Source organism: Ceratotherium simum, chromosome 21, assembly GCF_057802395.1.
Source record: "Ceratotherium simum simum isolate JZ-2026a chromosome 21, ASM5780239v1, whole genome shotgun sequence".
Taxonomy (NCBI): Eukaryota; Metazoa; Chordata; class Mammalia; order Perissodactyla; family Rhinocerotidae; genus Ceratotherium; species Ceratotherium simum.
In genome coordinates this window covers 2,158,823-2,174,059 of record NC_141920.1, presented here as the reverse complement: position 1 = coordinate 2,174,059, position 15,237 = coordinate 2,158,823, and the positions used below count along the sequence as shown (strand labels likewise).

The window sequence follows — 15,237 nt, the reverse complement described above, 5'->3', positions numbered from 1 at the left end:
TCACGGAGAGGGATAAATGCAGCTTTGTCCAATTGCCAGCGAATCCCGGAACCACTATTCTCAACTTTAGTTAATAGAGGCACGTTACTCAAATTCAGGTGGGAATGTTCTTTGGTGACAAGACCAGCATCTCTCCTTTGCTTTATGAGAAGCCTTGTGACAGGCCACATGGGAAATTCTGAAATGCATTTTCCTAGAAAATGAGCTCCTTGTAAGTCCTGTGAAAGAGAAAATGCTGTGCATGTGCCTCTTTGGGACCTCAGACCCACGCTTCTGGTCACGCCCAGCACAGCTCAGGATGTTCCAGCCACTCCGTGCAGTGGAGCCTGAGTTAGAACACACCTTTTTTCTACAATAACACCTATTGATATTTTTTCTTATCACAAAAGAACACATTTATGGTAGAAAACACAAATAAGCACCAAGCAGAAAATCACAACCCTCCCATCCTAGCACCAGAAGATAAACACACTGGCTGTGTGTCCCGCTCGCTGTGGGCGTGTGCTCCTAATGAGCAGTCCTGTGTCACCCTCTGTTGGCACCTAGTAGCACATCGTGAACATAGCTGCATCAGGAAATACCCCTGTCCCACATCATTTTAATGACTTTCTGGTTTCCCATCCTTGGGATTTGCTGACTCATTTTAGAAATTCCCTCCTATGGACCTTTCACTGTCTTCCATCATTTTTGTTGAGCTAAGATGTGAATCCCAGGAGCCGGCCATGGAGACAGCGGGAAAGAAGGGACAGATTCAGGCCCAGGAGAGGGGACGGGAGGGATTCATTGGGGAGAGGGGACAGGGTCTAAGGCCCAGGGGAGCTGTGCAGTGAGGCGGGCCAGTCGTGTTATCAGGGTCAGCCTGAGAAGGAACAAGGATGATAGTTTTATTATTACTTCTTTCACTGCACCTCCAACACCAAGTTCTGTGAAAAACATATATTTCACGTTCTGCTAAAAAAAAAAAAAAGCCGCCAGTTAAATCCCAACTTAGTACTTTCTTACTTGGAATGTCTATTTTCCTGAAAGAGCCCTTACAGACTGACTGCGACGGAGGCTGTGATGGTGTGACACTCACGGCTGCATCCAATGAAGATGTATGTGAAATACTTGCAGTCTGTAAACCACTCCCCCAGAGGCAGAGCTGATGATGGGTGTGTGACATGTGCATGTGTTTGTGTGTTTGCACGTGTGTGCACATGTGTACATGCATGCATGTGTCTTGTGCTGTGTGTGCACACATCACATTTCCCAGAGGTGTGCCAGTGATGCTCGCTGGGATGGCAGCTCCTTTAACATGGTGGGGGGTGGGCACTGAGGAAGGGCCCAGTGGCTGTCCACCCTTGGCTGGATCAGGACAGGGAGGACTCCCCAGAAGTTCCCGCCTCCCCTTCCATGGCTGAGCACACAGTAGGATGAGACGCAGACCGGCTGCCGGGGAGCCCAACAAGAGGGGAGGGGGAGCCTTTGCCTTCTTTCCTTCTAGTGTCCGGCCTCTACGTGCACTGCAATGCAAACTAAGGTCTGAGAAGGTCTGCAGAATTCCAGACCCTGTGGGACCTCTGAGGGGTGGAGCGAAGTTAAACCACGGAGCACCAAGCCGGGCTCAGGGTCTGGAAGGTCCTCGTCTGGGCCGCCTGTGTCCACTCAGCAATTGTAGACCAGCCCTCAGACCTCAGCTATTCCCAAGGGCCAGCCATGCATGACTTGGTGGCTTGGCCTGGTCGGGGCACAGGGGTCTTCTCTGTGTGAGGATTAAAGGGTTTTCTGGAGCGGGACCGCTCAGGCTGGTGCAGGACAGGGACACACCCCAACAGCAGGGGACTGTTCACCAGTCTCAGAGATGTAATGACCCCAAAATAACCTAAGAAACCTTGGCTTCCCCCTGCTTTTGGAAACAGAATCCCTAACCTGACCTCCAGGCCCTGTCCTCGCCCAGGGCCCCCTGGCCCCTGCACTGCCCTGGCCACCCTGGCTGCCTTCTAGGTCCTCAGACAGCACCCGCTGTGCCCAGGAGACCCTCACACCTGCGCCCCTCCCCATCTCTGGTAGCCCCTGTGTTCTCCTGAGCCCTGGCCTCACCTCCCAGTGTGGCCCCCCCTTGCTGTGTTCCCCAGCCCACCTCAGCCCTGGCCCCGAGTCCTGCTGACGACGCCGTGACCCACCCAGACGTTGTCTATGGCCCAAGAGCATGAGCTCCAGGGGGCAGAAGGTTTGTGTAGAAAACTCGGATGAGCTAGTCTTTCGGCATCTTTCAGGGAGAGAGAGTTTTCATCACTGAGATTTTGCAGCACAGGATCTCAGGTGACCAGCAGAGAGCAGCAGTGTCTCAGTGCCGCAGGGCCGGGGCTGCCCCAGGGACTCCCGCCTGGCCCAGACGCCAACGTCCAGACCCGCACAGGGGCATCGGCCTTGGGATTCTCAAAACATCCTGGTCACCAGTGTTTCCAGGGCTTTCCAGACGCCGTCTCTGGCCGGCCTCTACTTACTGTCACCACAATGAGAAAGACGCCCAAGAGAAAGCAGACGACTGCGCTTTCCTTTAAAGGAAGATGAAAAATACAAAATAAAAGGTCCTGTCTGTGCTGAGTTCCCCGTCTGACTCTCCCTCCACTCGGAACGCAACCATCAAAGCCTTTCCCAGAGTCACCAAGCAAACCCGGGGTGGGGAGCTGGCACCCCCCCCCATTAACCCCGTAACTGCTGTCCAAGGCCTCCAATCGGCGCAGCTTGGCTGCAGGGGACGCTTTCCCAGCCACACCTATTCGCTGAGCCCAGTCTGGGCCCCGCAACCCTCGGTGAGCAGCAGCTCAGGGAAGCAGCGTCTGTGGTGGGAATGGCCTGGGGTGGAGCAAGCTGGCGCTGTCCCCAGGACTCCTAGTTCCTGAGATGACGCTGCACCAAGCCAGGCTGTAGAGGGACATAGAGGGAGGGCAAGATCCGGGGTCTCCCGTGGGAGGAGCTGCTGGCTGCCCCATGGGATGGTGAGAAGTGGTCCAGCCCTCAGATGGGAGCCTCTGCCTCGTCCCCACCCCAGCCAAACCTGCCCCCTCCTCCAGGAAGCCCTCGCTGCTTTCTCGCCCCTTGCCACGTCTCCCTCCTCTGCCTCTTCCTGGGAGGCTGGCTGGAGGGCAGGGGCACAGATGTTTGCAGTTTGACAGACAGCTGTGGTGGGGTGAGAGGTATTTGCCCCGGCGCAGGTATGGCAGGGCTCAGGTAAACATGCAGGAGGAAGGAGAGTGCATGTCGATTGGGACAGTGCGGGCAAAGGTGATGAGGTAGCACGGGTGGCCCCTGACCCCTCCAGCAGGCACACTCAGCCCCACCCTCCTGAGCAAAGAAGCCGCAGAAGGGAGCACTCAGCACTGCCCAGACGTGCGCCCGCAGCAGGAAGGGCTCAGGGCCTCCCCATGGGTCAGCCGTGGGCTCAGGGGTGCCACCGAGACTCACCTGGGCCTGGGGGCTGTGCAGCCCAGGTGGTGTCTCCTCCCCACTGCAGAACAGCAGCACACACAGCCCCAGAGGGCCGCGGGGTTTGGAGGGAGGAGGTAGGGGCTTGGCCAGAGGGTGGAGAGGTGCAGGGTGGGGACGCCTGGCTGAGGCTCTGAGCACAGGAGTGGGCATGGAGTGGGCGCCCTGTGGGTGGGTCATGGGGTGCTGGGTCCCCCGGGGCCCCACGAGGCAGCGGAGACTCATGTGGAAACACACGTGCTTTAGTGCCAGCACCTGAGCTAAAACTCATACGCCGTAAAGTTAACCCTTTTAATGTGTGCATTTCAGTGACATTCAGCAGGTCCACACTGTCATGCACCCTCCACCCCTACCCAGTTCCAGGACGTTTCCATCACCCCAGAGGATCCCTGTACCCATTAGTAGTCATTCCCCCTTCCCCCACCTTCCCCCAGCTCCTGGCAACCACTAACCTGCTTTCTGTCTCTGTGGCTTTGCATGTCCTAGACAGTCTGTCTTTGTGTCTGGCTTCTCTCACTGAGCATCATGTCTTCGAGGTTCATCCACAAAGTAGGATTATCAGGACTTCATTCCTTTACATGGCTGAATAGTATTCCACCATGTGGATAGACCACATTGTGTTTATTTTGAGTGTTTATTGCTCATGGGTTGACGGACCTTGGGGTTGTTTCTGCCACTGGCCGTGTGAACATGGCAAAAGGATTTGTCTGAGCACTTGTCTCCAGTCCTCTCGGTGTATGCCCTGGGCTGGACCTGCTGGTCATATGGTGACTATAACTTTTGAGGACCCACAGCCTGTTTTCTACAGTGGCCACATTCCCCACGCCCTTTTGGGAGGAGTCTCGATGCACAGGAGTGAACCAGGATTCTACCAGGATTCTGGCCTGTGGCTCCTCCTCCTGCACGTCCATCTGTATGTCCTCCAGTCGCCTTCTCGGGCAAGGAGCGGACACTGAGCAACACAAGAACCAGATGCAGGCAGAAGGCCCAGCCCTCAGTTTGCTCCGTCTCTCAGCGTCTAGGGGACAGAGGTTCCAGCAACGACAGTGGCACTGGGACCAGTGCTGACCCAGCCAGGGTTGGCACCTCCTAGAGTGGCCGGGGTGCCCCCCGGCCCCGGCCTCATTCAGGGAGGAGGGAGGCGGGAGGAGCTGCGAGTCTGCGTGTGGACCACCGGGCTCTTGGCCCTGACTTAGACCCGCACACTGACTGCTGGCCGGTGCGGAGGGCCCCAGTGTGGATGGGGGGTGGTGGCCGAGAGAGCCCCGGGAGCAGCCCCATTCTCCAGCCAGGTGGCAGCCTGGGCTCCGCCAGGAAGTCGGGGTGCAAGCCAGTGGCCTGACGCCCGCCAGTGCGTGGTTGGCTGCAGCCCTGGCGGCCCCGCGTGGGGAGGGTGGTAGCACAGAGAGTGCGCAGGAAGCTTGGATGCTTTTCTAGGGCAGGCTGGCTGGCTGCATTATTGATGGATGTTCTGCAAAATTTAAATGCTGAGCTATGGGGAGGTAAGCGAAAACCCCAGGGACAGCCTGCTTGCAGTTTTCTTCCCTCCTCTTGAACTTGAAAATGGCCGAATCGCATTGTAATGAACTCACTCCAGCACCACTGCTCACCAGCTCCAGGGGCATCTGGCTGTGTTCTCTGCACCCAGCAGAGCAGGGGGAATCCCACTGGGCCGCAGGCCGGGCTCGCCGGCCGGGACACCTGCTCAGTACACTCACCAGTGACAAGCAGCTGTCGCCTACTAGCCTCCATGGGGGAGACTCCAGAGATGCAGGACTGTCCACTCCCCCGCCCAGCCACCACCCTCCCGCTCCACTGGGGGTAACTGATCCAGAGAGCAGAGGCGGAGGCTGCCTAATTCAGCCGGTGGAGAAGGAACTCCGGTCCGGGGCTGAGTCCAGCATCCTCCTTTGTCCCAGGAGGGCCCAGGAGGCGGGCTGTGGGACTGCAGACTCCGACCGCAGGCCCCAGGCACACTGCTCACCAGCCCTCACCTGGAGGGAGCCATCTGGCCTCCTGAAGCCTCGGTTTGATCAACTGCAAACTGGGGAGGGTCTTGCACCCCTGCTCCCCGGGGCCAGTCAGAGGACAGGAGGGGATGCGGAGCGGGGCCGTGCACCTGCAGCATATCTGTGGGGTCACCAGCAGGAGGCGCTGGAACAGTGCTGAAAACTCAGCCCCGCACTGCCCGTCCCTCAGGGCTCCCTCACCCGGCCTCGCGTAAATCATGAGGGGCACGTCAGGGCCAAGAAATGAGGTCCTGGGGCAGGCTCTTTAATAAAGACATCAAAACCCCTAACCACCCCACTATGTAAAGATTGAACAATTGTGTAAGGGTGGGGTCTGTGTCCAGGGACACCAGGTGATGCCCGCCTTCCCGGGGGTACCCAGGTCCCACCTGCCCACTCTCGGCCTCTGAATACCATTCCAGAAGGGGATTTGGTGAAAAAGAAAATGGTGACTATTATTGAGTCTGAAAAGTATACTTTCTAAACCAAAAGCCACAGCGGAGAAGCCTGAACCTCCCTCCCTGGGAGCTCCTGGGATGCTGCTAACCCCAAGACCCGGGCTGGGCTGGGCTGGCCTGCATCTGAGGCCCCGCCCGCAGGGAGGTGCCAGCTTCTGCTGGGGGTACCTGCCCATGTTTCTTCCTTCTTGCTGGATTTTCTTCCCGCCCCCGACCTGTGGCCAGGAAAGACCCCCACCCGGCTCCCAACAACAAGGCCAGCACACCCTTTTGTGGTGGTCAGCTGCACACACATGTACACACGAGTGTGGACACACACAGGTACACACGTACACACATGCATACATGGGCACATACCCATACACACTGATACACTCATGCATATACATATACACAAGTGTACATTGTCGCATATACCCACATGTACATGCACCTATACACACATACCTGCGTGTGCATACACACGGGTACGTATACACACATGCATTTGCATATACACACACATACACACATGTCCCTGTGTCTCTGAGACGGCTTGTTTCTCTTCGGTGTCTTCCAAGAGCAGTAGCCCGGGATGGTCCCGTGTAGAAGTTGTGATGCAGTGACTGAGGAGATAAGAAAGATTTGGAGAATTGCCTTCATGTTGCAGTCACATGACGGCGGCTTCTAGGGGTTAACACTTCTCTTCCTCTCTCCTCTGGCTAAATCCCTCCCTTTGCCGTTGGCCTGTGTCCTCTTGTGTTTTCTGCTCTGGCCCCTTGTAGTGGCAGCTGGTCCTGGGCCATGAGGTTTGATGGCTCCTGTCCGTGTCTGCTCCACCGAGGGCCTTCCTCCTGGCCCGCCAGCCCTGGGTCTCCTTCCCCTCCACCAGGTGGTCAGCCGGGCAGGGCTCGGATGGCAGAGCCCACAGGGTCACAGGCAAAGCCTCGCCAAGCGGGATCTTGCCATCTGCGTTGAGCAAAGCCCGTGCGGGGACAGGGGGCACCACGAAGCCGTCATTCCCTCCAGCAGCTCCGGGAATGGGCTGAGCCCACAGCCATTATTAGGTCCCTGGGGCAGCCCTAACCAAGTCCCACAAACTGGGTGTCGCCAAACAGCAGGAATGTATCCGCACTGTTCTGGAGGCCAGAGGCCCGAAATCAAGGTGTTGCAGGATTGGTTCCTTCTAGAGCGTCATGGAGTCCGTTCCATGCCTCCTCCAGCTTCTGGTGTTGCCCGCAGTCCTTGGCGTGCCTGGGCTTGTGGCCACGTCACTCCAGCCTCTGCTTCCATCTCACGTGGCCTTGTCCCGTGTCCTCTCCCCTCATCTTCTCTTACAAGGACACATGTCATTGGATTTGGGGCCTGCCCTAACCCAGGATGCTCTCTCTCAATCTTTACCTTCATTTCATCAGCCAAGACCCAGTACTAAGTTCCGTTCTCAGAACCCTGTTCTGAGGTTGCTGGTGGACTTGGATTTGGAGGACGCTATTTAACCCAGTCCTCCATGTGTGTCCCATCACCCTCGTCTTCACTGTCCCCAAAGAATAACCACTGTAATCCTTGCTGGCCAACGAGACGAGGTGGGCACAGAGGTGGGCAGCCGAGCCCTCAGCAGCCAAGTGCTGTCTGTCTCAGGCCCGCCCAGCCGTGGCCCGTGCGTGATCTGTTTGGTAGGAAGCTGCGTGCGCTGGACGGTGGGCTCATTAGCCGTGGATCTTGTGTGATGTCTTCTGCATGACAGCCCGGCGCCCAGCACAGCTCCCGGCACGGAGCAGGGCCCAGCAGCGAAGGTGCTCCGTGAACTGGCAAGCAGATGCGAGGCCCAGCTGGCTGCCCTGCTCTCGCCTGCAGAACTCACCAGGGGTGGCTGGAGCCTTCCACCTCGGGCCTGGCAACCCTGGGGGCAGGGGCCCATCTGCTGCCCCATGGGCAGAGCCCTGTGGGTGTCCAGTGGTGGGACTTTGGACGCCTCCACCCTGCAGGGTGGCCCCCATTCAACACTGAGCCCCTCCCAGGAGCCCACCCCCCCCCTTCTGCCTGCTGTGGTTTGTCCTCTAGGGCCTCTGGAAACGTCTCTGCAGCCAGGCCTGTGATATGGGTCAGACCGAGGGGCGTCCCCACTGCCCACCCCCCTCTCATGCCCAGCTCCTCCAGGACAGGCCTGTCCAAGCTGTGTCCCCGACCTGGCCACTGTCCTCAACCCAGGCCAGCGTTCGGTGCAGCTGGAAACAAACTGCACGGGCATACAGCACAGAGCTGTGACGTGGACGATGACCGCAGGTGCCCAGGGACGGCAGCACAGTGCCCACGGTCCATCAACAGTGTGCAGGCACGTTCTAGACACCAGAGAGAGCAGGGAACATGGAGTCCTGGGCTCTGGAGCCCCTGCCCATGGGGCATCAGTAGGCAGAGGACAGGCCATGCTGACGCTGAGAAGAAAAGCAGAGTCGAGGGGGAGAGCAGGTATGGGGGAGGGGACAGCTGGTGTGGGGCAGGGATAGCAGGTGTGGGGCAGGGCCGGTATTTTACAGGAGTTGATGGGGAAGGCCTTGCTGACGGGAGCGAGCAGTGTCGGGACAGAGGGAACAGCCTTGCTCCGGTCCTGGGCTTTGAGGAGCAGCAAGGAGCCCTGTGGCTGCAGCAGAGTGGGCGAGGGGAGGAGAGGAGTGAGGCCAATGAGGCCGCTGCCCTTGTCCCGGGGCCAGTGGCCCTGAGGTCCCTGCTTCTGCCCCAGGGAGCACAACCAGGGCAGGATTTAGCAGAGGAGCAGTGTGACCGGCTCACATTTTAACAGTACCAGCCAGGTGCATGGGGCAGGGCCCAGCTCCACACCTGCACACTGAGTGCCTCTCAGGCCTGTTTCTCCTCTGGTGGCCCTACAGTAGGCCCACCAGCAGGGACATTGCTCAGCTCCGTCGGCCTGGGTCCCCAGATGTGCTTTGTGGGCTGGACCTAGATGTTCACAGGCAGACCTTTAAAAATATGCATTTACATTTAGGACTAATTTCTATTTATGGCGGGTGATGCTGGTTTGCCAGTCACAGCAACAGCATAAACTTTGCTTTTAAATTTATTTATTGAAGTACAGGGAGGTTTGTGCTGTAAGAGATAATGTGAAGACAGAGCCGGACGGGGGCATGGAGTATGGCCGCAGCGTGAGGCGGACTCGGGCGTGGCTGGAGTAGGGGAGCCTCCACCCAAAACACCCTGACTGCAGCCACAAGAATCGGGCCCCGAGTCTGTCCTGCGGCCCCGTCAGCGCCCGAGGGGTGAGGGGACAGCGGTGCTCTGGGGGAAGTGGAGAACACCAGCAGAACCCTGTTCTCCTTCATCAGGTGCCCAGTTACCCCCCTGCTCTCCCTGTGATACTCCACCTGAGCGGAATGACACTAATAAGCGGGACAGTCGGACCCTTTCTGTGGCAAAGACAGAAACCAGCTCCAACTGGTTTAAACAAAAAAGCAGAATTACTGGCTCGTGTAATTGAACACACAAAGCGTGGCTTCAGGCCTAGCTGGATCCAGGCGTGGGGTGGGGGCCTCAGGACTCACTCACTCGGTCCTCATCTCAGCTCTGTTTCCCCCGTTGGTGGTGTTTTCAGATAGGCCCTTCCCGTGTTGTAGCAAAGATGTCCCCACCCCCACAGCTCCAGGACTGTGTGCCTCAGCTGAGTAGCCACGTGGGGAGAGAGCCCTGTCTCCCAGTAGGTCCAACCATCAGAGAAGCTTGGGGCCCACGGTCATCCCAGTACCAATGATAGAGCCCAGGGAACGGGCATTGCTAACTGACCAGGCCTGTGCCACGTGAGCCTCTGCAGCTGGGAAGTGGGTTCCACCCCTGCCCTGGCCCCATGGACAGAAGGGAGCCCAGGGGACGCAGAAGACAGGGGACAGGTGTCCCAAGAAGAGCCACTCACAAACCGGCCACCCAGTGCCCCACAGGAGCCCAGGACCCTCTGGTCCCTCAGAAAACCCGGGTCAGTGTGGACGGCACCTTCTGGGGCCACAGCCTCTCCCAGCCCGGCCCCCAGCTCTCAGCCTCCACTGGCCGTGGCCCACAAAGAGACTGGAGAGCTCAGCTGACTCCCTCATTCCGCCCACAGGAAGAAGAGGCTGGGACTGGCCTGAGGTCACAGCAGGACAATGACAGCGCTGGCCTGGCCTCAGGGTCTCGGGGTCCAGGGCTCCACCTGCACCATGGGAAGGCGTGTCCAGTGCCCCAGGGAGGGGGTGGGTGTGGTTCCCTCACAACCACCTCCTGGAGGTGTCAGACCACCAGCCACCTCGTTCTGCTGGGCACTGACCTGCACTCATTTGTTCATTCATTCTTTAACAAGTACTTATTGAGCACCTACTGTGTGCCTAAGAGCATAACAGAGCCCAAGTCCCTGCCCAGCGCAGTGGAGATGGAGACAACCACGTGAACAGTCTCTTTCCATCAGCCTGGAGCGGACGCATGCATGAAGAGGGCACGGCTGAGGGCCGCCAGTGCAGATGGGGGCCCTCTGAGTGCGGGAAGGAGGCGTGAGATCCCTTCTAGCTTAGATGTCCACATTGGTCCTGGGAGGCAGGAAAAATGAGATTTGTAAAGAACAAGAGAAACTTGGGTGAAAAAAATGAAAATAGTTTCTAAAGCGAGGCTGCCTGCTGCCTCTTCAGAAAATCTGATTTCGTCCCGCCACCTTTCCTCCGGGAGAGGGACTGAAGTGGTCTGAGGCCCCCATCCAGGCGGGTCGGCCAGCAGCTGTGAGCAGCACACCCATGCACATGGCGGGGGAGGCACAGAAGTGAGGCTCCTGGGGCAGGACCCCTCGCCGAGGGTGTGTGGGGACCTGGAGTTTGGATTCGGTTTACCACCCTCCCTGCTGGAGCTGGCACCGTCCCCAGCCTGTCACTGCAGTGTCCTAGCCTAGCAGAGCCATGACTCGAAACAAACAGCTCCCTCTGATGGACAGGAAGGAAGGGGCGCCTTCCCTCTACTAGGATCCGGAGGCAGAGAAGCCTCGGAGAAGGGACCTTTGCGTGGACAAGTCCGTGACATCAGAGGCCTGACGGAATTCTGAGCGTGCATTTGTTCGCACAGATGAAGGTGGGTCCTGGCTGTGCTCCTGTCGGGGCGACCAGTTAAGGATGGCTCCAGCGTGTCTTTGCGTGCTGTCCATCCCACATTCAGAAAGAGCCCCACGAGGTGTCTTGGCTAACGTGCAGTGGGCAATGTTGGCGCCATCTGCATTTCATCCATAACAAAGGCCTGAAAGCCATGGCCCGAAAGGAAGCCCAGCCGGCACCGCCACCTGCCCCTGGTTTGCTGTGTGGCGCTGGGGAGGTCATGCGACTGCCCGCCCTCGCTGGACTCCGTGTCCCCATCTGTGACACGGGGCAGGGCCACGTGCTCGGCTGACGTCACAGCAGTCACTGAAACAGTGACCAGGAAAGGCTATCCAGCCCGGGCAGGTACTGTGTTCTCTCCTCAGTGTGTGCCTTCCCCGCCCTCCTGCGCCCCCACCGCTGACCCCAATCACACCCTCCTGTCTACACCGTGGACGGCCCACCTCCCAGCCCTGCCCCACTGTTCCCGCTGCTCACACTGCCGGTCCTGCTTCTCTCTCTGGTGAGCCCCACGCTCTTCCTTCAAGAACTGGCTCTGATAGAGCCCAGAGGGGAAGCCTCTCCCCTCCCCCTACGAGACAGAAGGGACCTGCCCTCCCCACAGCCCCACAGTCCTGGGATTTTCCTCTCTGACGTCATTTAACAGATGTTGACCGACTCTCCCGGGAGACCGAGAACGCCTCACTCACGCTGTGTCCCTGGAACCCCAGCCTAGTACGTGGTACACAGTGGGGACTCAGTCAGTGTTTGCTAAGTGAATCAAGTAAATGGCTCATGTCTAAAACAGCTGACCTTTGTGAAAATGGGTAGAAGTTGAACCAAGGAGACACAAAAGAAGTAATAGAAATAGCTTACATGTAGTTGGGTGCTACGTCATTTTGAAAGTTTTCTCACAAAAGATTAACCCTTAACTCCTTCCCTTCCTCCTCTCTCCTTCATCCATCCACTCATCCACCCACCATCATCCATCCTCCCTCCTTCCCTCTCTTCCTCCATCCATCATCCATCCACCCATCCACCCACCCATCCACCCACCATCATCCATCCACCCATCATCCATCCTCCCTCCTTCCCTCTCTTCCTCCGTCCATCATCCACCCACCCATCTACCCACCCATCCACCCACCCATCCACCTATCCATCAATTCTTCCATCATCTGTCCATCCATCCATCCATCATTTATGGAGACCCTTCCTTTTGTCAGGTGGATCATAACCACCCAATGAGGTGGCTGAGGTCCTCTCATCCACTCATGGGATAAGGGAACTGAGAGAGGGAGAGGCTTCCCCTCAAGGCACCTTCAGAGCCAGTTCTTGAAGGAAGAGCATGGGGCTCACCAGAGAGAGAAGCCAGGACAGGGAGTGTGAGCAGCGGGAACAGCCGGGCAGGGCAGGGTGGTGTGCTGTCCCCAGTGTAGATAGGAGGGTGTGGTTGGGGTCAGCGGTAGAGGAAGTTGAGTCAGAAAAGGCACACACTGAGTAGAGAACACAGTACCTGTCCTAGGCTGGGGAGCCTTTTCTTCTCATTGTTTCAGTGACCGCTGTGAAGTCAGCCGAGCACAACCGATGGGGACGCTGAGTCCAGCGAGGGCCAGGCCTTGTCCAGCCAGCCGGTCACTGGTGGAACTGAGGCCTGGCAGGCCTGGCCCCTGCACTGCTGGGCCTCGCAGCCCCTCCCCTCACGCCCGTGGCCTCGGGAGCCTGGTGGGGAGCTCTGATGGGGGTCTCCTCACTCCTCCTCCAGGTAATAATCCCCTTGAAGGAACAAGGCCTGCACTGAGGAGCTGATTCCTGCTCCTCTGAGAGGCTCCTGACACCTGCCCCTTGGGAAAGGCCTCTCCGACCCACAGCCACGGTGAGGTGATGACAGGGATGGGGGCCAGGAGTCAGCGCCCCACCCCAGCACTTGGTCCTGGTCACGCCAGACTGCGGCGTTGACAGAGGGGGGAGGTCAAGCACTGGTCTGGGTGGGAGACAGCGTGCGGACATTACTGAGCCCTGAAGCCCCCATCCCAGTGCAGGGCCCAGCCTGGTTGGCTGCCATAAGCCCCCGGTACATTCCTCTAGTGCACACCCTCTGCTTTGCTCTCATTTATCCTGTCACCCCAGGCAGCACATCCCATCTCTTCCCAGAAGCCTCCCCTGGCTCCCCCCAGCCCTCACGCCCTGAGAAGTCTGTGGCGTCACTACCAGGCCTGTCCTGGAGGTACTGTCCTGTGCTGCCTGATGTCGGAGCCCAGGCTGACAAGCCTCTTCTGTAAAGGGCTGGGTAGTAAATATTTTAGGCTTTGCAGGCCGTGTGATCACTGTCACAGCCACTCAACTCAGCTGTTGTGCAACAACAGCCACAGGTGTTGTGTAAATGAGTGGATGTGGCCGTGTGCCAATAACTTTGTTTACAAAAATAGACGGTGGTGAGCAGACGTGGCCCACGGGGCAAGGTCACACTCACTGGATCATGTGACTCCCCCCACAGCCCCCTCAGGGACCCCCAACTGCCCACAAATGGCCAGATGCCTTATCAGCACCCGGGGACCTCTGTGGACCAGATTGCCGTTCCTCAGAATCCCTATTGTCACTATAGCCATTTGGGAACATTCAGCGCACATTCACTAAGCACCTACCGTGTGTTGGGCACCACATTCGACCCTGGGGACACAGTGGTGAATAAAACAGCCATGGCCACCCAGAGCTCAGTTTGGTGAGGGACACAGACGACAATCAAATGATGGCACAAAAATTGCAAAGCCAGAACTGTGATACGAGCCGTGGATGCCGGGTAGGCCAGTCTGAGAGCAGGTAATGGGGGCCCTGGCTTGTCTGGAGGGTCAGGGGAGAATTCCAGGAGAAAGGGACATTTGAGCAAAGACCTGAAAAAAAAGTAGGCATTCACTAAAGGAGGAGGAAAAGCTTTGCACAGAGGGAAGCGCATGTGCAAAGGCCTGTGGTGGGAGGCCGTGTGGCAAGTCTAAGGTGCTGAGGGAGGTTGTACAGAGGGTCTGGGGGGCCTGACTCAAGATGAGGCTGCAGAGGTGGTCAGCAGCCAGGTACACAGAGCCTTGTGGTCCATGGTAAGGATTTGGGTGAGTCAGTTAGCTTCTGCTGCATAGCGAAACATCCCAATACTCAGCAGCCTAAAACACCCATTTATTTCCATTTCTTCAGCTCAAAAGTCCACAGATTATCAATTTGGGCTAGGCTCAGCTGGAAAACTCTTCTGGACTTGGCTGGGCTCATTCATGCATCTGTCATCAGCTGCCAGGTTGGCTTGGAGCCGGCTGGTCTGAGAGGGAGGGAGGAAGGGATAGAGAGATGAATGGATGGATAGATGGATGGATGGATGGATGGATGGATGGATGGATGGGTGATGGATGGGAGGGTCAGTGGGTAGATGAATGACAGATTGATGGATGAATGGATGGATGGGAGAGTGGGTGGATAGATGGATGGATGGATGATGGATGGATGGATGGATGGATAGATAAGTGGATAGATGAGTAGATGGATGAACGACTGGAGGGAGATAGTGAGGGAGAGAGGAATGGATGGGTGAATGGAAAGAGAGAGACAGTTTAGTGACACATCTGTTGTTTATGATTCTTTATGGAGCCAGTTTATGGAACCTGAACACATTTCACTGAATTCCCACACAGCTCGGAACTGGTCTTTTCCCTTAAGTTCTTGGAGGAATAGGACTTGGTATAGTTCATCACTTGGAAGGCATTTCATAAGGTCCCTTTCTGCCTTGGCCCCAGAATCCTCCTTTCCCTAATGGTGCCAGTGAGAAGTGGGCTGTGGTCCCAGCAGAGCCACCACCAGGCTCATCCTCACCTGTCACACTAGAAGCACCTGTGACCTCTGTCAGAACAGGGGTGTGGAAAAGGCTACCTCTGCGCACTCAGGGATTTCTGGGCTGGTGGACTCCTAGTGAGGCTAGGTGGGGAAGGGCTGTGAGACTCCTTCAATGCCTAATAAATTCACTCTTTCCATCAAGCTTTATTTGCCTTTTCAAACTCACACCTGCATCTGAATGCTCACCACTCCTTCCTGACTTCGTTCAAACGGAAAGTGTGCTTGTATCTGTGCACCTGCAACGAGAGAGGAGAAGGGCTTGTCTTCTCCTGTTTGAATTTCTGATCTGCAGTTGAGCTGGACACTGAAAATGCTAAAGAAACAAGGTCCCTCCAGCACGTGTCTGTGGGATTGTCCCTC

General features: G+C 57.3%; 1 protein-coding gene across 1 annotated transcript in view; it reads left to right on the top strand.

Annotated features, from left to right (window-relative positions):
• The window catches only part of CDH4 (cadherin 4), a 635,132-nt gene that overhangs the window by 584,640 nt on the left and 35,255 nt on the right, over window positions 1-15,237 (top strand). The window lies entirely within an intron of this gene.